At 37.0% G+C, this 22,054-nt stretch overlaps 1 protein-coding gene across 2 annotated transcripts in view; it reads right to left on the bottom strand.

Moving 5' to 3' along the window:
- The window catches only part of LOC122566955 (terminal nucleotidyltransferase 5C), a 170,740-nt gene that overhangs the window by 79,700 nt on the left and 68,986 nt on the right, over positions 1-22,054 (bottom strand). The window contains exon 1 of one of the 2 annotated variants that reach the window (XM_043724948.1): positions 18,242-18,912. The exons of the other annotated variant lie outside the window; for it this stretch is intronic. The gene's annotated coding sequence lies outside the window, so the exon portion shown is untranslated. Of the gene's footprint in view, positions 1-18,241; positions 18,913-22,054 lie in introns of those variants that run through there. 2 annotated transcript variants of the gene reach the window in all.

The raw sequence follows: 22,054 nt of genomic DNA, 5'->3' as shown, positions 1-22,054 counted from the left end.
CACAATCCCGTAACTGCTGAAAATTGCAGATATAAAATTACAGATTTTTCTTGTTAACAATGTCTGATCGTTTCTGCAACTTGTAACAACTTGTAGCAGCGGCGATAAACGGCAAACAAATTTTACTTATTGCAAAATCACGAATTTTGCAATTTCTCTAATGGTCGGCTACTACATCCAATCGAAAGGCAGAAAAATGATAGAAATCATCGCGATTTAATCCTCCTGCAGTTTCTCGCTCTCTAGCGAGAAAAGTCGCTCTTTTATACGTTTTCTGATTTGTAGTCCGCGTAACTATTTCATTCTCACCCGGCTGCTGGCCATTTGGAAATCTCGAATTATTGTTCGCTGTAACGATGCACGTGCAAACGCGATCTCTTTCGATTCGAAAAACTCGTTGCACATCACTGTGCATTTAAATTGGGAGTTCTATCGCGAGTTCTATGAACGTTTCATTATCCAAACAGCGTATTTCCTATCAGATCAGGAATATTTCTGTAGCATGAAATCTGTTCACGATGATCGAGTGCGAAATTGATATAGTACGAGCCAATGGAGCATCGTAACGTTACCAAGTGGCATCTTATTATTCTCGCGCGTGTAACGACTTGCATCCTATCGCTTACTGCTGACCAGTCGAAAATTAGCCAAACACACGTATGTTCGACTGGAATTTCCAAATTCTATTTTCTCAGAAATGAAACTCGTCCAACGCAATTTCCTTGTTCTTCATCCTCGTCCTATTTCCAGCCATAAGGTCTCCTAGATCGCGTTTGTACCACAAATTACGAACTACTCTGCTATATTTTGCATACTACTTGCAATAATTTGGCAGTATGCAAATACTACTCTTATAGGCTGTTAATGGCAGCGAAATAAGTAATCGCGCGGAATCGAGCGGTGATCGGTAAAAAGATTTATCTTGGAGCTCGTAAAACGGCTCGTTACTCGGCCGTTAGCTCGATACCATCTGGACGAGCATCCTTCTCGCAGAATGCACGTTACACCTCTGTGCTCTGGCGATAAATAAATTCAATTTATTAGAATTATTGCGCAACAATCTATGTATTATCTCACGGTCTGACGAACGACGTGTTATGGTAATGTTGTAATAACGACGTGTTGCATCTCGAGAGGACGAAAGAAATCAATGGCATCGCGGAGAACCATTAGGCCGGCGTGATTTTCGTCAGTGAAATTAATCTCTAAAGCGCTCGCTGGAAACTCGTTCTGCAAGTCATCGCCGGGTTACGAGCGGTCATTACGAGGCCATTGTGTTCCAACTCGACCTCGTTGCCACCGACGTATCGCTACCTTTAGATGAATATCAGTAGCGATTCTGCGAACGATCGATGCTCCCAGAAATTGCATCATATGTACTTCGGTTTCCTGTTTTTTCCTTTTTTTCCCCTTTTTTCTTTATTAGTAGATGACTAAAGTAGTTGATATACAATGGCGTAAAAAGGTATTCGAACGTTTGTGGGAATATTTTGTGAATATATTATGCGTGTTACGAGAAATATCTTGTAATTTAGCACTGTTAATGAGTAAACAAAGATCGAAAGAAATCTGAGAACGTAGACGCGATCATAGACAAGATATATACATCGCAAAGACATTGAAACAGCCAATTATCAATTATATTAATAAATCTGAAAATTCAATGAAATCATCCTTAATACTTACGTATCATATGCTTAAGATGATCGTTCATGTTGAATACTGATTTTTTATTAAATATATATTTGCAATAGATATCTTGCGTCTTCTGAAAGTATACGTTTGAATAAAAGTTCCACTTCAATCAATCTACTTCTGTCAGCCACTGTGTAGGTAAGTTCTTTAATATTTTTGTAATTTCCTCTTGATTTTTAAAATTCAACTGACCTTCGCTAAATAATGCTTACAACATATTCACGAACAGAAGAAGCGTTTATTAAAAAATTGTATAGCTTGCAGCATAAAGCGTCCGTGACCTCATTTCTAGACGCTATCTTATTGCAATCTGTTACTTATCTTGCTTTTTGAAGCAATACTAATAATCGTCTTTATTTTAGCTAATGTTGACTCTGAATGAAACAGTTGAAAACGAATTACATACCGAAGAGATTAGATATGACATATCGGAAGTTAGAAATGTAAGTAGATAGATAGATACGTATTCATTTTGTGACATGTTTCAAGGACGAAATTCGAAGAAACCCTTATTAGTTTCATTGATAAAGTAAGTCATTCGATAATTGACCATTTTCCGTAGAATTTTTAGAAGAGAAATAGTATTGTTGGTCTTTTGTTCAGCTTTTTCGTCGGAATTCGTCTTCCGGTACGAAGAATCGGTCTAAAGTCTTTCGTCAGTTAATTGGCTGAGCTACTGGTCAGACGATCTCTTTTCCTAAAAAGAATTTTCGCGAACTTTCTGAATTAATAACGTCCCATCTTATGCGTTATTTTTAACAACGTCTGAATCGAAAATTGTAGAACTACTTGCAACGCACTAACAAAGAAAATAAGGAGCAGATTTTCAATCGTTACTTGGAAGATAGCACCTAAAAATATGCAAATAAGCAAATTATAAAAAGTTCCATAGAAACTGTTCTCGTTTAACGAGCAGATTTCCAAGAATATCTATCTTAGCTGTTACGATATCATTCACAACTAAATAAACACGAAGATGAAACTAAAGATCGATTCCACTGTGAAGAATCGTTGAAGGAACGAATAAAAAAAAAATTGGCAGAAAGCTTCATCAAATCTCGCCTTAGAACATTTCCAAGTCCCGAATTCCCACAAGATCGTAAGAATCGTAAGAATCGTCGTTAGGGCAAGATCGATCGCGTCGAGAAGAAAGAGAAAACAGCGTATCGCGTACTTGACCTCTCTCGCGCATGACGTGTGACTGATACGAGTCGATAAGGTGGTCGAAGGAAAAGGAAAATCAAGGAAAAGTGAAAGTAACGGCGGTGATAACAGTTGGAAAAGTAAACGAGCGTGTCCGGTGTTGCAATACCGTTGCTGAAATCGTTCAAATACGTTACGCTATCGATAACACAGCGATAAAGATAGTTGAATGAGGAAAAGGAGGCCGATGAAAAAGTGGTATGCTACTGGCAACAAACTCGTAACAAGTCGATAAGCGAGTATACGTGCCTCGTATTTTTTCTACTTTGACGTAAAAAGGATCACGTGCCATTCGTGGGGCACTGATCCGAATAACAACAGCCGAGGAATATATGAAGTTTCTCCAAGTAACTGCCTTTTTTTCTCGAAGACATGCTAAGAACGTTGTTGAAATAGAAAGATTCAATCATTTTGCGGTGGTGTTACTTCGTGCGAGATCATTTTGCAAGATCGTTTATTGTCCAACAATGAGTCAGTTAGCCCGGACACTGAAAATTCTGTTCAAGTCCTGTCCTTTCGCTTTGTCTCGCTACCTCCTATTTCGTCTTGAATTGCCAATCAGGAAGATTCCATCTTTCAATTCGGCATTTTTTAGGCGTCGCGGAGAAAGGGGGACGGGAAAAACGCGCGACGCGAGCACTTGACTCAGGAGATACGCAGGTAACGTCGCGTCGTTACCAAGTTGAACCGATCGAGAAAAAAGATAAGCAGAAACAAAGAGAAAAATGTAGAAAAAGAAAAAGATAAAAGAGATACGTAACGCAGGATATACATAACAAAACACGAAGAAGAAGAAAGGATGGCAAAACGATGGAACGCTAAAAAGTATGGAAATAGAATGTATCGAGGTAAGCGCTTTTGAAAAGCAAAGTTAAAAAAAAGTCAACATAAAAAAAAGAAATGAAAAAACAATGAAAGATGGAAAGAAAAACGTGATGTAAGATGCATCTTATTACGTATAATGAGACAAGGAACACGAGAAAGAGAGGAAAGGATAGCAAAACGATGGAACGTTAAAAGGAGTGGGGTGAGAATCGATGGTAGGCGCGGGCATATATTACGCTTTTGCGATGGAACGCGCGTCCTAAGCGCACGTTTTAATGTCAAGGGAGGCGCGCTCAACACGTTTTGCAACAATGCGAACGTGTGGGCTAACTGGCGTATCCTTTACACTGTTGTGACCTCCAACAGATTAACCCCTGCACCTCCTCCGCAAAACCTTCCTATTCGATTCTAACTGCAGCTACTTATATATATGTATATATATATTACGTACGTGTACAATGTGTACTGCACGTGTGTACGCACGTGTGCGGAGATGTAGCTCGGTTGTGAGTCGTTCTGACACGCTTGCAGGTGCGTTGAGGATGAAGGAAGCGTCAAAGAGGGACGACAGGTGAATTGGTTGAAACTCGGTACATAGGTCGAGACTCTTGGATCTTCCTAACGTTTGAAGAACCGTCGTTCGATGTTATTTCGTTATATTTGCAATATTTAGTGTTTACTTCGTTGTATTTAGATCCTTTTTACGAGTTAATGAAATTAGCGGTGGTAAAATTTTTCGGAATTATAGAATGTGTAGTTGATTAATTGAACGTTGAATTCTAGATGTACGTATAGTTGTTGTTAACTAGAAAGTTCGATATATTATACGGTGGAAACGCTCGACCAAACAATTATTTAAATTAACCGTCGATTCGAAGAGCAGAAGGTCATCATTGTGTACGATACAGAGGAGTATGTAATTCTTTTCGTTCGATCGATGAACCGATACCTTGGACTTGGATGTAAACATCGAAAAGTGGGAATAATTAACTTTCAAGGAAATGAAATTTCCTCTGGCAAACGACGTTATGTCGAACGGTTAGACATTGTTTTTCAACTGGAAGCAATAACGACGATTTCTAAAAATTACTCGTACGTCCACGAGGAATTTGAATTTCCTATGAAGTTCACAAAAATTCATAGTAATTTTACGCAGTCTAGTAATAAGACAAAGTAGCAAATACTTTTGATCGAGTTTCTTATCGTCGTCAGATAATCTCGTTGCTAAATATTTTCTCGTATCCGTATCACCGTCGATCTATATTCGTAAATGTCGCGTATAAATAGCAATTTCGTCTATTCTTCGTCGCTCAATTTATCTGGCGTTTAGAAGCTCCCACGGCGTGACCCATGGTCCGGATATCCGTTTCAGAGAGATACGGTTATCCTCAAACCCAGAATAGGAAGAATTTGAAAACACGGTTAATGGAACACGTTCCCGTTCTTCATTCTATAAAAATTCTATTGAATTGTCAGATATAAAAAATAGAAAAACAATACTGGAATAAAAATATATACATACGCATATATAATTTTATACTGACGGAAAAAATTGTATAATTTATTAACAGCTTATTGTGCAGGATTGATCCTAATATGGAAATAACATTGAAACAGAAATAGAAAAGCCTTGCAATTACGATAATAAATTACGAGTAATAAATTCCATCGTTAAATTACTAAAGCGCGTAATATCCAGCAATATAAATTCCACAATGATTTTTCACGATTGTATCTCGTGTGATGACAATACGATTATAAAGGATAATGAACTTTTCACTTTTCGAATAGACGTATTAACGCGTTTGAAACTTGCATCGCACGCTAATAAGAGCAATGCACAGAGTTGGAAACACATTCGTGAAATTATATTATTAAATAATTACATACGTTATGGAAAATCTAAACGTGCGAAAATCTGCATATATTATACAAAAATATGCAAAATATATAGAGCGAAGAATTCATAAAATCGAGTGGGAATTTGCATAAAAATCTGCAGTCTACTAATACGAAGTTATTCGTCGATATCCGTCATTGAAAAACAACTTTCTAATCAAATTGTCTTATATGAATCTACCAAGCAATTTTTGTCTTCTATATTTTCCCACGAGATTTACAAATCGGTGGTGATCTACGCCACGATCTTCTCTCGGCCATCTTTATCCTTTCGATCGATCGTCGAGATCGCGCGGCTTAATGGCCGTATCGCGATCGTAATAGGAGCATTACACAACAACGTAGATACGAGGAGCGATATTTTCGAGAAGCGCACAATCCGTTAAACCCACGTCGTTGTGCAGCGGCGAGTGACGACCTGTTTCGTTCATGGATCGCCATTGTTCACGTGGCAGCCGCGCTCGACCAGAAACCATTCGTTCTCACCCTCTTCCCTTGTTCATCTACATTTTACACACACGCAACAGGGTAGCAATACGTCCGTTGGTGTTTCATCCATAAACATACGAATAGTTCCAATAATATTCAATAAATAATACAGAAACATTAATCAAATCCCCTCGAACATATCTTCAAACGTCCATATCGATATCCTGAGAACAATTCGTCTATATAAACGTTTTTAGAAAAATGGTTACGTTTCTGGAAGAGTTCGTTCCCCTGGATAATACGTTAGTTTCATATGAAATATACACGAAATCTATGGAATCTATATAACAGATGATTTTTAGAATCCACACGTTAGAATGTATTGGGCTGGCAACTAAGTGATTGCGGATTTTGTCATTAGGTGATATTAACAAAATCCGCAATCACTTAGTTGCCAACCAAATATGCAATATAATAAAATCTATACTGTTTATAAAATCATATAAACTATAAAATACAAAATTTCATTCATTACGTTATCAACTATCTTTTTCATTAGGAAACCTATTCCTATTACACAGAAAGATCTATAAATACTGATCAATCCTGCAACTATTGAAATTCACACATTCATATTAGTTGAAATTGTGTAAAAAATCGCGGATGAGGGTAGGCAATTGATCGTCAATTTCATCATCGTTCGTGTCAACGACCGAGTGAGCGACCATCAATTCTCTGACTGCGCGAAATTTAATTATATCGCGTTATCGGACCCGGTGAAAGGCGAACACGCGCGCCTCTTACGTGAAATATTGTCCGTGAACGTCCGGGCCAATGTCAAGTTGCAAATCACGATATCGCGCGAAAAAACACCGCTTTGCGTAACGTTCTTGTTTCGAGTACATCGATTCTTTCTTGTAACTCGATCAATCGTGCGTTCAGTAGCGATGTAAAATCAATTTCCTGTTCTTATCTTCATAGGAGAGAAGGGTTTCTCTGGCTGCTTTTATTTTGGTCGCTGAGTTAAATGAAAGGTGAGAGGAGATGAAAGTGAGAGGAAGAGAATGTGAATTTTAAGATCACTTGAAAATATATTTAATCCTGTCGCGTTCTTTCGCTCATTTCCGACCCGATAATATTTTCCTAACGTTGAAAAGTATCTTCTGCTCGAGCAAGATATGAGAACACTATCCTGAATATGCACGATTTCTCGTTTAGATATATAGTTCTAGTATTGGGTTGGCAACTAAGTGATTGTGGCTTTTGTCATTAGATGGTATTAACAAAATCCAGATCTTTTAAAAAAGATGAAAGATTTTCTCGTTCGCTAAAATGAATGGAAAATTGAGACGTAAAAATTCGAGAATCACAGCAGTGTAAACACGTTGACTGTCATGCGAATTTTACATATTTCACTCTGGAAGCCGAAATATAATATATTGAAATATATTACACCATAAAATTGTCCAGTTCATGAAATTTATCTTATTTTAATAATTCTACAAAATATGACAACGTAGATCAACGATAGCCGTGTTGGTAATCAACGTGTTAATGTATAGAAGATAATGATACGAAATGAATCGTGTGAAATAATTATTTTTTATCTTAATTTCAAATAATACTTGCCTAGGTCTGTTATTACGTATGCTCGTCAAGTTCACGCTTCACGAATCGCTCAATGATATTTAAAGGTGCAAACGCCGTCTCAAATGCGTCACTCGATTTTAATTCACGCGTCATTATAACTGTAATTACTGGTTCATTGTAGTACTTCGCGCCTTTTAGACACGACACGTCCATGCTTCAACCATTCATGTGTGGTGCACGTGATGCGTTGTTTGTGTTGCACAAACGACGATAACCGTGTGTCAAAGAATCACGGGTCACTTGTAATTTCAAATCACTGTACCGAAACTCGCTCGACGTGGAAGAGTAAGAACCTCAGGGGCGGATTTTATCTCATATCTGTGCGTATTTTTAATCTGTTTTACAGTTATCTACTCTCAGTTTACGAGAATTTATCTTTTTCAATATATTTTATACGCATAACTGAAATAGAACTCGTACATGCTCGATACAGTACGCTACGTATACGATGTCGACAGAAGAAAATCATGATAAATGACATGACGAAAATCGCTTTTTCATATTTTACAGCAAAACAATTTTACGATTCCGCTGCTGCCAGTCAATTCTGCTATTGTATTTTTATTTGCTTTTAAGAACGAGTACATACTCAGTATGCGTGTGTTTTTGTTAGCTTGTTGAACATTTTCAAGATGCCGAACGTTACAAGATTAGATTTACGATATTACATCAGTTATTGATTTCTCAGATAAAAGTTGAATTATGTCCCGTAATATTTCATCGTTACAACGTAAAAATCAAAGAACCAACAAAAATCGACTTGTCGTATCTTTTTCCTGGACGGTAACGGTGTACAGTTTACTTCTGGTTATGCAACCTCGACAGTCAACGTAATTCCATTTAATTGTTTTTTAAGAGATAACATCGTGTCACGGGATATGCGATTTTAAAGCAAAACGGGCGAATAACGTCGCACGAAGAATTCACAAAGCCAGCCATGTGGTGTCCTCTTTCTAAAGCTTGCGACACCTCGTTCAAAAAAAAAACCTATACCAAGTGTCGATTTTAATGAAAATTTACGCGAATATATCGGACTTTTGTCCTTCCATTATAACAAATATCAACTTTTTCATTCGTTTCTCGGTTTAGCAGATTTCAATGTAAAATAAAGCATATCGGATTAAAGCGAAAAGTATCCAACGTTCTATCCATCTTTCCCGGCTGTTCCCAATTTCCTATAACCAGATCGCTGAATTTTTTACATTCATAGAAAATTCGAGACTGCAAAATCATACGTAAATCGCACAGGATACGCGTAATACGACAAACTATAGAAAATATGCAAAGTATAGTTTGCAGATAAAACAATTTTATACTTTTCCTCTTTGCAGGTCCTATCTTTTTAATTATATTCTAAAAAATTTGAATTTGCATAGAAATCTGCCATCTATTCGTAACAGACATATAATGAAAACGCTTCTTATTTGTCTTCGATCGATCACATCCTTACAACTCGTCACGCTCCTGTATCTCCTATTGAAAGAACGAATTACGATGAACTGGTTATGTGACGTACAGCGATCCGATATGCACGTGCATCGATCGTCCGAGATTTGTAACCTCCGAGTCACTGAATTTTCCAGTTACGCCTTTCACTCGTCTCGATACTTCCTCCTTTCTTCGTTCTCTCATTTTTCGACAGATAAATCGCTGCCTTTCCCCTCCTCCTCCTTAATACAATATCACGCAGTATTGTTGCCCGTCTATTCAATTTATCACTTGAACGATTTTTAACCGCCAAAGGCTGGTCTACGTTGCTAATCAACTACTGTTCCTCCTCTCCTATCATCTCGATATTCCTCCATTCCCCTTTCACCAGATTCATCTCACTTCCTCCTTTCGTCGGTTATAGCCGCGTTCGAAGAGCAACCTAGTTGCGCCACAGTGTCTTATCAATTTGGTAGTTGTTTTTTCAAAGTTCAATCCGATCACGCGGACATCGAACTCCGATATTGCTATGCAGCCGGCAAATTTCGCGGGCCTTTCACTCATCCTGCACTTCCTCCTTTCGTTCACTTTGTTACGAGCGCAAGATAATTCGCTACCTTGTTGCAGAGCACAGAAACGAAACTTTCTTGCACGAGGCGTGTGACGGGATTAGAATTCGAGAAATTGCCTTTTCCACGGGCATCGATCTTTTGAATTCTAATCGCACAGTGTTTCGTCCGATGGATGAAAATGACACTGTGCTCGCCTACTCTACGTTTTTCGAATTCTTGGGAAAAACTATGGATGAGTTATGCGTGGTTGTAATAGATCGTTTAATTTGATGTTTCACGCGATATACTGGGTTGGCGACTAAGTGATTGCGGATTTTGTCATTAGGTGGTATTGACGAAAACCGCAATCACTTAGTTGCCAACCAAACAGAAACAGATTTTATTAAAAAATGCGTAGGATTTAAAATTCATAGACTGCATGAAATATCCATGTTTTATTCAAGACAGCAGACGTTCTAGGGCTTTTGAGCACGAGTTTATGTAGCGTTAGGTGCAGAGAAAAATAACGCTCGAACGTCCTGAAACTGTGTGTGTCTTAATGTCTAAAATATCGAAAGTAACGTTGCATGCGTAATTATTGAGAATCGATTAAACACCGAGTTGTTATATCCTATTCAATTGATAACATGCTATTAATATTTCGCTGCGCGGCACGATGCATAGCGCATTTGAATTGGAAGTAGAAATAAAAATTCGTTGTTCACGTTCGCAGCCACGTTCGCACAATCGCACACCAAGTTCGCACGTTTGCAGGTCAAATTCGCAGGCAACGTTCGCGGCTGTGCAATCAATAGGATTAGAAAAAAATTTCATTGTGTGGAATAAACAGGAAAAAATGTCATTTTTTATTCAAATAAACGATCGTGATTAACACAAACTTTATTCCTGTTGGCGTTGCAATAAGGAAGAATCGGACAAATCGATAGTCGTTTCTTCTGCGTTGGTTTATGCGTTAATTCAAACACGAGAAAGCAAAGATAAAAATTCCAGAGATCCTTTTTTCCATTTGAATCGACAAAGTAACAGGTAAAAATCATATGGAAATTTTAATTCATTATTTAATTTCCAATTCTGATGTAATAACTTTCTATTTCCAATATTTTAGCTACTCTTCCCCAGAAACAACAAATATTTCTTTCATCCCAAATATCTCTAGTTCGACTAATATTTACTTCAGCCTCGTTGCTGCTTCTTTTCATTGTCTTTTTAAATCTTCTCGCGGAACGCAATCCTAAAAGGCTAAACAAATTTCAAATAATTGAAACAACGTTAACGCACGTGCCAATAACAAACAAATAGCAAACTCGATCAACGAGAGAGATGCTAATAATCTTTGCATAAATAAATAAAATGAAATGAATATCTCGACTTATAATCCACGCACGAACAACAATTGCGCGAATTATATGAAATCAGCAAGGAAACGTTAGTAATAGCCTTAGAAGCGGAAGTTCGAAGTCACAGCAAGAAGATTGCCAGGGGATTAAGATGAAGCGTCACAGCTTGTAACCTTCAACAATGTTGAAAACGCGAGAACTCGAACCGGGAAAATTAAATAGCGAAACGAGAATAATGCGATTTCACGGCGACAACAGGCCGAGAGAAGGCGTAAAAGTGCACCGTGGGATTATGCTAACGTAGAAAAAACGGCCTGTTGCATCCAAGTCTGTCGCCGTTGTTGCCGTAGGTCGCGTTGTTAGAACGCAACATTCTCGAACACCGGATGTCATAATCGTTCTAACAACACGGATCATCGATCCGTGTCGTCCGTCAGATCAAATTAAATTCATTTCTCGACCGACGAAGCACGTACATTCTATATATTATCGGACAGGCATCGAACACACATTATTTTGCAATATATTGGGCCACGTCGATAATCATAGACAAGATTGTTTCAATTTGAATTTATACATTCACGCGTTTTTACTTTTTAGTTTCATAACTGACTAAGTTATAATTTTATTCTCTACTGAGAAACGTTTTTATCGTTTGAAAGGATATAACGCGTTTCTCATAATGGCAAACACATGACAATATTCCGTAGAAAATTTCAACGAATTATCTTACATCGTTAGGATTTAAGAAAAAAAAAAATTCTCTTATTCACTGAACATCGTAAAGAGTACTATACTGTAGATATTTTTTATATTTTTACACATAACGCGCGGCATTCTAAAACTCTTAGTTTCACACAGTATCGTAACGTAATCTCAAAGTTTCATTTTCATTCACACGAATCGGCAAAAAACGAAATAAACTGCACCACACAGCCCCTTCAAGTAATAGAAAGATATTTCAATGATTTAATTGCTACTGTGGCACAAGTTTACTCGTATTCGAATACAACCTGTTGACTGCATAATTGAACAAGCCAGCGTGCCAAAACGCAAGCTGGCATTACGCGTGTTACAGCGTTTAACGGGGAATCCGCTTGACATTCCGCGACGCGTCCCGATCGAACGGCCGACACAAATTAAATAATCTTATCTTCGCAGCGAGCTGCGTGGCCAAGATTAAAAAGCGAGGAACGCTTCGTCGTTGTCTACTATCGCTTTCTGTTGTACATTCTCTGGCTACTTTGCGTGATTAATATATGGAAAACATATGTATGTTACTCAACGACTCGACGAATCGCTTTACCGACGTGTAAAATCTTACAGGCAAAGAAGGAACGTAGAAGGAATAAAAAGAAGCCTTTCGATGTTCATTTAACGTCGCATAACGGCGTCGACTTGTTGAAAACGATAGCCACGCTATGTAAATACAGCTTACTCGGGAACATAGTCAAAGGAATCGATACTGTCACGAACTTCGTTTCCGTTAATATACAGAAGATTTCTATTCGTTCGAATACATTAAAAAACAGAACAATTCGCACGTGAAGCTCGCATGCATCATTCGTACAATACGTGTTTTCAGTTTCAATAATAATCAAAGTTCACGTCTGAATAATTTCATTTCAATTAACATACGTTTGCATGTTTCATTAGCAGCGAGAGAAATTGAAAAGTTAAGTCGTAAGCGTTTGTACTATTGGCTTAACGTTTTGTTAATCATATGGATAGGTGATAAGAACTCATTGTTAGTTGGAATTTAATAAATCGTACATTGAGAACAATTTTTATTGCGATAAGTAAAATTTTATTTGGATAGAATTTATACTCGGACAATTAAATTTGAGCGTATAGATTTGTTGTTTAGCAAGAAGAATTAATATCGTAAGTGTTGGAATACGTGAGATTAGGAGGTTAAAATTATCGCTTAAGGAAATTTGGAAAAACTTTTACGAAATGTCGTTTGAAAAAGAATTATCGCGTGCACGATTAATAGAGCCATTTTTGACAAGTTTAGGTTTCCAATGAAAAACGAAAATCGACTACTTTCCCATGTTTAAGCCAAGAAACGATATAAATTCAAGAGTTACGTAAGAGATATTTTACACGATACCATCTAAAAAATTGATTCATCGTCGTAAAATCTTTATAGTCGATAAGAAGATCTGTTTCTAGCTTCTCCATAAAAAAAAAAAAGGAATTACTTATTTTTCGGTATTTAGACCGGAAAAAATATGAGATTAGAAGGTTGAAGTATTAAAGAAGAAAATCTAAAAAACCTTGTATGAAATGTCGTTTGGAAAATTCATCTATCGCTGTTAAAGTTTTACAAGCAACAAAAGGATCCATTTTCAATGTGGTTAGTTTTCCAATCAAAAATAGACGAATGAATCACTCTATTCTGTTCGCGTGAATTCGTCATTCCGAGTTTAATAAAATATATCGGGGGACAAACCGTATGGAACGTAACGGGGAAGTGAGTGCAGGCCGAGCAGCACTCGACGTTTTATTGCGTGCTACTCTTTGTTCCAGCTGAAAGTAGCGTTTATTGCGCCAAGGACGTACGTATACTTTCACGTTAGGTCGAATATAGAACTCATTGCTTGTTCGCGGAATTCGAGAGAGGAAAAGATGGAAACCATATGTGCACTCTAGAAACGAAAATTTTTCTTTAATTAGATGACACCAAAGTTTGGAATAATTCTTCTCCAGACAAGCAAATATAAAGTCTAAGTTTGTTACCACTTTGGACCTAATACTCCAATCTTTGATAATCATTTCACTTATCTTAGTAGAATTTATCGGTCAGGAGTTCCTTAACCCGTAACTGTTTAGATTTTTTAATCATACGTTAAACCTGGAATATAACCACGCTATAAGTGGTTCGTTTGTTTTTAATTATTTAGCTAATACACGTAGAATTTTGAAATTTCTTTATCATAGCCGTTATTCTCTATGACTTCAAACTACGATATGTTTTACTAAAATCTTGTAAAAGATGATCTGAATCTATATATAGGACCTAATTCCATCGTAGTTGTTTCTTTACTGTAAAACTATTCGGTCATTTTGCAAAAGATACATCAGGCCTATTTTCATTGTTAATTTTTTTTTATTATGAAATTTTTTATTATTATTTTCACTGATCGTTCCAATGGAAAGAAGATATTTTGAATCGAGCAATTAAATAAAATAATAGGTATAATCGATAATATTATCTTTCTCCTGTTTTTTGTATTACCTAAATATTATTTCTGCGGTGAACTTTATTGAAACTCCAGCGAATTCCCGCCGTACAGCCTGCATAACAAAATATATAAACACCATACCAGTTGCAGATTAAATTAATCTAAAATTATTTCTCCCTCGTTTTATGAAACTTTCTGTTCTCTGTGTAACGCGTAATGTTTGGAATCTTTTGAAATTTGTTTTCTTTCCTCATCTCGCTACAAGGCTGTGGAACTCGTAAACGATCAACTCGCCTAATGCTTCGTTGCAGTGAACTTTACGATTGGCGAATAATTTCAGAGACGCCAACGCAACGCGAAAGAACCGGATATTCCATGGCGAACGTTACACAATCGACGCTAATTCCTACGCCTTTTTTCCTTATAAATTCACTCGACGGATGATCGGAATGGACAAGGAGGATGACGTTATTTTAAAACATATTAATATGCAATTCTAAGCCAAGAACGCTCGTCGACCGTTTACTGGAAATTATCGATCACACTGTTGTAACGTAGAGTGTTTGAAAAATTATTAAATGTTCTTTTTATTCATGCGCTACATTGCTTTCAAGACACATTTACGATATTAATTTTCACTTGTATTTTCTATTACCAGAAAATTAATAAAGTATCGCTAATAATTGACACGATTAGCGCAATACTTTCCTCAATCTATGTACATCGCTTAACCTTTCCAGCGCCAAGATATTCGATATTCGATAACACGTTCATTATACGCTGTTTACTTATTACGGCGAGCTTGACCGAACAATTTTTCACTATTGATGCAAAACATACCGATTATTATTTAAATCCAAAAACTTGAACAGAATGAATTAAAAACGTACTATAATTATATATTAAATTAAACGAATTAAAGATAGAATTCTTATAGACTTTTAAATATTTATTATTGTTGAAGGTCACCGCTTTTAAGAAAACTCTACATCTGGTCTTTGTAGCTTTCTAAAGCATTGAAGCCATCGACAGCGCATAGAGAAAAGACTGGGACGAAGGCAGGCCATAAACAGTCGACAGGCGACGTTGGCTTCGGGGTTTTTCAGTTATAGAGTAATACTGCTAGCGTGCGTATCTGGACCAGCTCATATTATTATTTCAATTTTTTGTACTTTTCACTTCCGTATTTCAAATATATTTTTCTACCTTATAATTTATCCACGCGTCTCTCTCATTGTACATCTAATAACCTCAACAATTATTCATTTACTCTGATTTATGGAATTTATTATAGGTACTTTAAATAACGAATTACGTCTTTGTACTTACAAAATTAATGAATTTTCCCAGTATAGTTGTTGAGAATTTTGGATCTTTGAAGCCGAAATAATGTTATGGGAACACAAAATTTACACTCTTAATTAATGTTTGAATAGTTGTACACTTATTTAATGGACGATCTCCATTATATTTATCGATACATATCTGCACGCGTCTCAGCACTTTCTTCTTTACCTGACTGTTAACTGACGACCCTTCCAGATGTTTCTAACGACTGACCAGTTTACGGCCATCTGTTTTTGAGACGCTGCACACACAAATACTCCCACACACTAATACTAGCATAAAAGTATTCTTACTGCACGTTTAACCTAGTCCAGCAGAGAAAATTATACATATCTCAACAATAGTAATTCTTTGGACAAAAACTAAATAAAGGAAGAATAAGAAACTAAACATTCATCAAGCGTAGCACAATAAAAACGGTTTCTTCCTACTGTTTTTATTATCTCCAGGCACAGGAGCAAAGATAGTATTGGACGTACGTGCATATAGGTTCATAACGCTCATTGAATGGCTGTAGGCGAACACATAAATGGGTTTACGACGCTATGAACAATTTTTTCGTAACTCATATATGGATTCATAACGCGCTGTAAAAGTTAAGCATTTTGCTCTGCCAAATTAACATTCTCTTTGACGTAAATCACGCGACCTATTTATACGACCAAGGATTATTTTAATTAGACGAATCGTCGATAATTACTTAGTAGCTAGACGAAGTATCACTGAATCATGTAAATAATTATACGAACACGGAATCATAGATTGAAACTATGTTAAGTTTAAAAATCTAAAATCAATATAGATTAGATCGAAATAACTAATTACGTAAAAATCAGTAGATGAAAGAACTTAATTTGGAATAATGGAATTCTATGTTTTTAACTATATCGATCGTGCACATCCTCTTTATGCGTGTTTAAATACTTTATTGCCTTCCTGTTAACGCTATTTGTAAGAATAAACTAGAGATGTTATTCAATTACTAGTAAATTATGAATTTATGGTAAATTATTCAAATAACCGGATTTCTCGATTATTTAGAAGCTACGAATACTTGTATACAGGGTGTCTTATGCAGCTAGGTTTAAAATGGCAGACGATAGAAAAAATATATCGTTAAGTAGTTTGCTTTAAGCGATGCATCACTCGGTATATTTTTCTATACACTAATTGATACATTTTTCCGTCTTCTATAAAACAAGTACGTATTACTTTCACTTTTCATTCTTATACTTTTTGTATGATATGTTTTGCCTAATGAAACTGTTTTTCTGCTTTCTACGATATAAACTGCAGTTGTATAAGCTTCGATTTCTGTAAAACACCCAGTATACGACAAAATTAAGGAAAAAATCGTGCACAGTTGCACAGCATTGCGTGTGTGTTTGTATACGAACGGAGCAGGGCGGAACAAACAACGCGATGAACAGGATGCGATAAGACCCAACTGGCAGGATAATAATCGATCCTGCCGCCGCGTCGCAAAGATTTTAATCGACGCGTGTCTTGCAGGAGTCCATGTGTAATTGCGTTTAACGAATGGAAATACTAACTGCCGCGAATTACTCCTATCAACGATGCTTCTCGCTTCCGAGAAAACCAACGAGTTCTTGACCTTGGTCAATTTGAAAATCCTTCATTTCTACCGTTACGATTATAAATACTTCTTCGATTATAAATAAGGACAAAATAATAATCGAAGGACAAAATAATTTACGAATCAATAACTAATATTATAAATTTCTTACTTTAAAAGCGAATTACGTTAATTACATGTTGGTTTGTATGTTTCTGTGTAAATTCTTTCTATTTGTATAATTTTTTGTAATTAAAGTAAATAAAATTTTAACTAGCTTAGATGAAACCAATGTAAACGACCATTTTTGAAGTTTGCGATTTTCGTAGGAAATTCGTACGATCTAAGAAATCGATACGATATGAAGAAACCATGTATATACATAACTGAGCGACGAAAGCGAGTTTCGTAATACACGTAGCGAAAGACATACACATACAGGTCTGGCGTAAATATTGACAGGAAACGACAAGAAGCATGTACGGTACGACCCCGGTAGAAGTCGAATACTCCCTGTTTCTCCCTGTGGAACGACGAGCAACAAGAAAAAAAAGCCACAGGGAAAGAGAGAAAAAAAAGTCTATCTACGGTCGCGGCGAAAGGAAGAAAAGGACTTAGGAAAGGTCACGCGCCTGCGCGTGCAATGTACGTTCTGGAAAGAGCGCGGCTGTTCATATATCCGCGTTCATGGACATATACGGCTGTTTTCAAAACACGGTCGGTAAAGTAGACGCGAGATAACGTCGTAGAGAGTAAAAAATGGACTAAGAGCGGGACTTGTTCAAAATTCGACGAGTCTCGGTATCTCGACCGTTACCACGCCATTGATATACATGCATGCCAATGGCGAAATTTTCTAGAATCATCGATAGCGCGATACACGAGCGTCAGCATGTACGCTGTTATTTTATCTATAAATTTGTCTAATCCGCTGAAAAGTCAGGTTAGGTTGATGCGATAACCTGAACGTCTTGTGTTTAAAACGGATTAGATCAAGCTCTTTAGTCGATAAGAATATGCTTGGACGGAACAAATTATTTTCATACGCTACCATATGGAGCTACGAGTACTCTATATTAGGACGGTACTTACGTCTTGTAAGAGCCTCTCCGCGTTGTCGTCGGGGCGCAGTAGCACAGCACGTCTCACCGATCTTCACCGAAGTCAAAGCACGCTAACATATATCCTATCTGAGCGTTCTCTCGTCCACTTAACGTGCGGGGATGCGACGCGTTTACGATTACTATCGCATATGCTCTCTCTCTTACTCTTTATCCGGCACCACACGTGACGTTTTCAAGCCGGCAACGACGTGCAGAAACGACGGAAATCTGCGTGAGCGTGTTGAGTTCCTCGCGGCTGCTCTCACCGCTCGACCGATCGTACACACACTGTGTGGATCGTCACCAATAGACGCGTTGTTTTTATCGATATATCTCAGCGGGATCACCAGAAAAAAAGAAAAGATAGAACTTGTCTGCTCGGTCGATGAAACGTGGCTGCCCGTCGTCGTTGACGGGCAGACGAGACGAACCGAAAAGTTGGATACGAGTTTCAAATCGAAATTTCTGTTTCCGATCGATCCCGATCCTTCGAACCACCGTTGTTGTTAAATAGACGCCTCGCCGTTTGATTTCGCGGCAGGAATAGTAAACACACAGGAACGAGGGGACGATGCGAATGTCAAACCGTACCGTTTCCGACTAATGACGGAACGCGAGGAAGAAACTTTCGAGTACAACGTTGGTTTACACATTGACGACACCTCAAGTCGTCGCGGCGAACCAATTGACACTGACAGCCGCGTTCAACTCGAGCGCGCACGCACTCTACCTTCCCCCACTCTTCTCATCCACCCTCTTACTATACCTACATATATCTATAGTAACTATTCCTACCCCCTCTACGCCTGGCCAACGTCTATCCCCGTATTATCGTTCGTAAAACGTCATCCGCGCCGCCAATCTTCCCTTCGAAACAGCGCTTCCACGCGCTCCTGAGTCACGATTCCACTTCGATTTTGACGTACGTATGCACACACGCGTTACGTGCGTAATAAAATGCCCGAAGAACGCCGGCCGGCACACTAATACTTTACACAGGCGACGTCTGATTTATTTTTAAATTTGCCAAACCGCGCAAAATTTCATATTAATAATACCTGAGGCTTTTTCCGAACGACACTTGTTTTCAACGTTTTATCATTGCGAGTATTACGCGCTCTAAATTGCAGTAATTATTTGTGATGAATCTTCAACTTTTCATTCGTCTGATAAAGAATGAATTTAGATTAGGATCAAGTGTAGTTGATTCAAATTATTTGAAACTCTTACATGTAAATGATATAAGATATAATCTCTCTTTTGATTGAATCAACGTTCTACTGCCGTAAATCTCACGTTTTCCACGTTATAATTATTTCCGAGTAATGTTCAATTTTTTGCTTGTACACTTTGTAACGTATGCAAACTCATATACTGAAATAATAACAAAACTGAAGGAATTTTACGTATAATTACAATCAAATCAAATATTTAAGAACGAAGATCGTCTATTAAATTGGATAGAAAGATACGATATTACAATGGCACAGGTCTTTCAATTCGACACTGATCTGTACGACGAAGAGCGTTGTGCGTTGCAATCGTGTACGAGCGATTTATATATTGCACAGTTCTTATCTGAACGTGGTTGTCATCGCGGTTACGTAATAATAGCGGTGATTTCAAGCGATAAAACAAACATCTGGCCGGCGTTATTTTTTTCGTCGGCGAAAACGTATTTTACGTATTTTAAACGTTTCCATCGACTTCTAGAACCAGCCAGGTATGCTATAGGCGACTATAGCATACGGCAGAGCGCGGGATCCGCGCGACCGATCGTTCTACAATCAGCTGAATATTTCCACATCGACGATGAAACTTTTGAAGAGTTGTTGCCCTAGTTTCCCGCTCGATTCTACTCTGGCCAGGAATTTTCTACCAGCTGGTCTTTCCATCGCTTCCGCCGTTGTTAATACGGTCCGTGTATATATAGAAATTCAACTGGGCGACGCGGAAAAAGGAAGACAATAATTAATGCAATTAAGGCGCAATGTAGCAGAAGAGACGACGTCCTCGATATAGACACTGGCCCACGAAAGTATTATAATGATTGCCATAGGAAACTGTTGTGTATGTTAAATATAAAATATTTTGAAATCTCACATTTTTTTGACTAAATAGTTGGAACGAAAATATTTACTGCAAAAGCAACTCTGTTCATAAGTATCTTTTGTACTGTTATTTAATAAAATAAGTTAAATTTTAAAAGCCGCTAGGAGATTATAAAAATATTGAAAAATTTGTATGATAAGAAAAATGTGTGATCAAAATTATCTACAGTGGCTCACGAAAATATTTTCTGTCGCATATATCGAATATAGTAGATAGGTGTAGTTATGGTCTTTGAAGAACTTTCTCGAACGTTATAGAGAAGAAATCAAATACTCTAAAAGCCTGTAAAAGCTATTTGAATCTATTTGAGGCTAATTCATTATCGAAAAAGGAGAACAATTTTTCCAAAAAAGACTCTTTGTACTCTACATGGCAAAAAGCCTAATTCTAATTAAACCTTTCTTAATTTTCACTATGAATTTTCTGAACAATCTATTACTATCGGTGTTACTCTGTATATTCGTTGTTGAAGAATGTTACAGGCATAGGAATTAGACCGGCGGTAACGGGACTGACGAACGTTCTAATTCTCGCGTAACACTCCGTATTTTCCTTTTTCGCGTAATGCATGCTATTTTCGTAATATTCACGCAAATAAACGTACGCGATATCAATGGCCGTGTATTAGAGCTAGAACCTAAATACGTGTGTTACCAGCGATTTCTTTGTCGCATTATGATGAAATAAAAAGACAAAAGAGAAAGAAAAGACGTAACGCGGAGATATGCACTGCTGTGTTTCATTACAGCGGGCACAAAAAGTATTTGCACATCGTTGTATTTATTATAGAATTTATATACTAATTAATTAGACCCAAGTATATTAAATTACGTATCATTTAGCAATGCTTCCATATGACACAAATTTGATATTATGAAAATGAAATGTAGATTCTGATAAAAAAAAAAAGCTACATTGGAAAATAGGATTGTGTGCAAATATTTTTTTGTAGTCACTGTATATACATATGTATAATGAAACATTTTTGTACTTTTGAAAGTTTTATTTTTCAAACTATCAGTAAGATATAAAGTAAAGAATCTTCCTTTTCGTTGATACTCAAAGACTACTCGCATTATTTCAAGCAATGATATTTAAAATCAACAATTACACTGATGTCATCCTGTACTTCATTATCGTTAAATTTCTCTAACAAATAATTCAAATTTACAATCTGCTAATTCCTATAGTTAATAACAATGTAAATAATAGTAGAATTAACGAGAAATCAACTGTGAACTGAACATAAAGTAAAAATATGTCGTTTTAAAGTTTACAAAACTTTCCACTTATATTTTAAAGCTCGAGCTTAGCTCTACATTATTCCAAGGAGGTATAATTTTATGAATATGGACTTTAAGTGCGGGTTTAAAAAAAGATCGAATTAAATGCTTATTGCTTATAAATATGCTAATGGTTTATTAACGTCAACAGGGTAATTCTTACCCCGTTTCTTTCGATTATTAAATGCATATTGTTACACGCCTTGTCGCCCAAACGTGACAAGGGAAAGTTTGAACGCACACACAGGCGAAAGAAATAATGGTCACCGCTGGGAACCTTTTGCATGATAAAAGTCATAATTTATAAGTTATAAACTTCTGTTACTGTTGTTTTATTACCAAACTCGTTACTTGCTATGCTGGACAAAGAGTCGATTAAGACTGACAAGTCGCGACATTTTACTGTC

This window comes from Bombus pyrosoma, linkage group LG4 (genome assembly GCF_014825855.1).
Source record: "Bombus pyrosoma isolate SC7728 linkage group LG4, ASM1482585v1, whole genome shotgun sequence".
Classification (NCBI taxonomy): domain Eukaryota; kingdom Metazoa; phylum Arthropoda; class Insecta; order Hymenoptera; family Apidae; genus Bombus; species Bombus pyrosoma.
The sequence above is the reverse complement of the archived record's forward strand: the minus strand, read 5'-3'. Positions and strand labels throughout refer to the sequence as shown.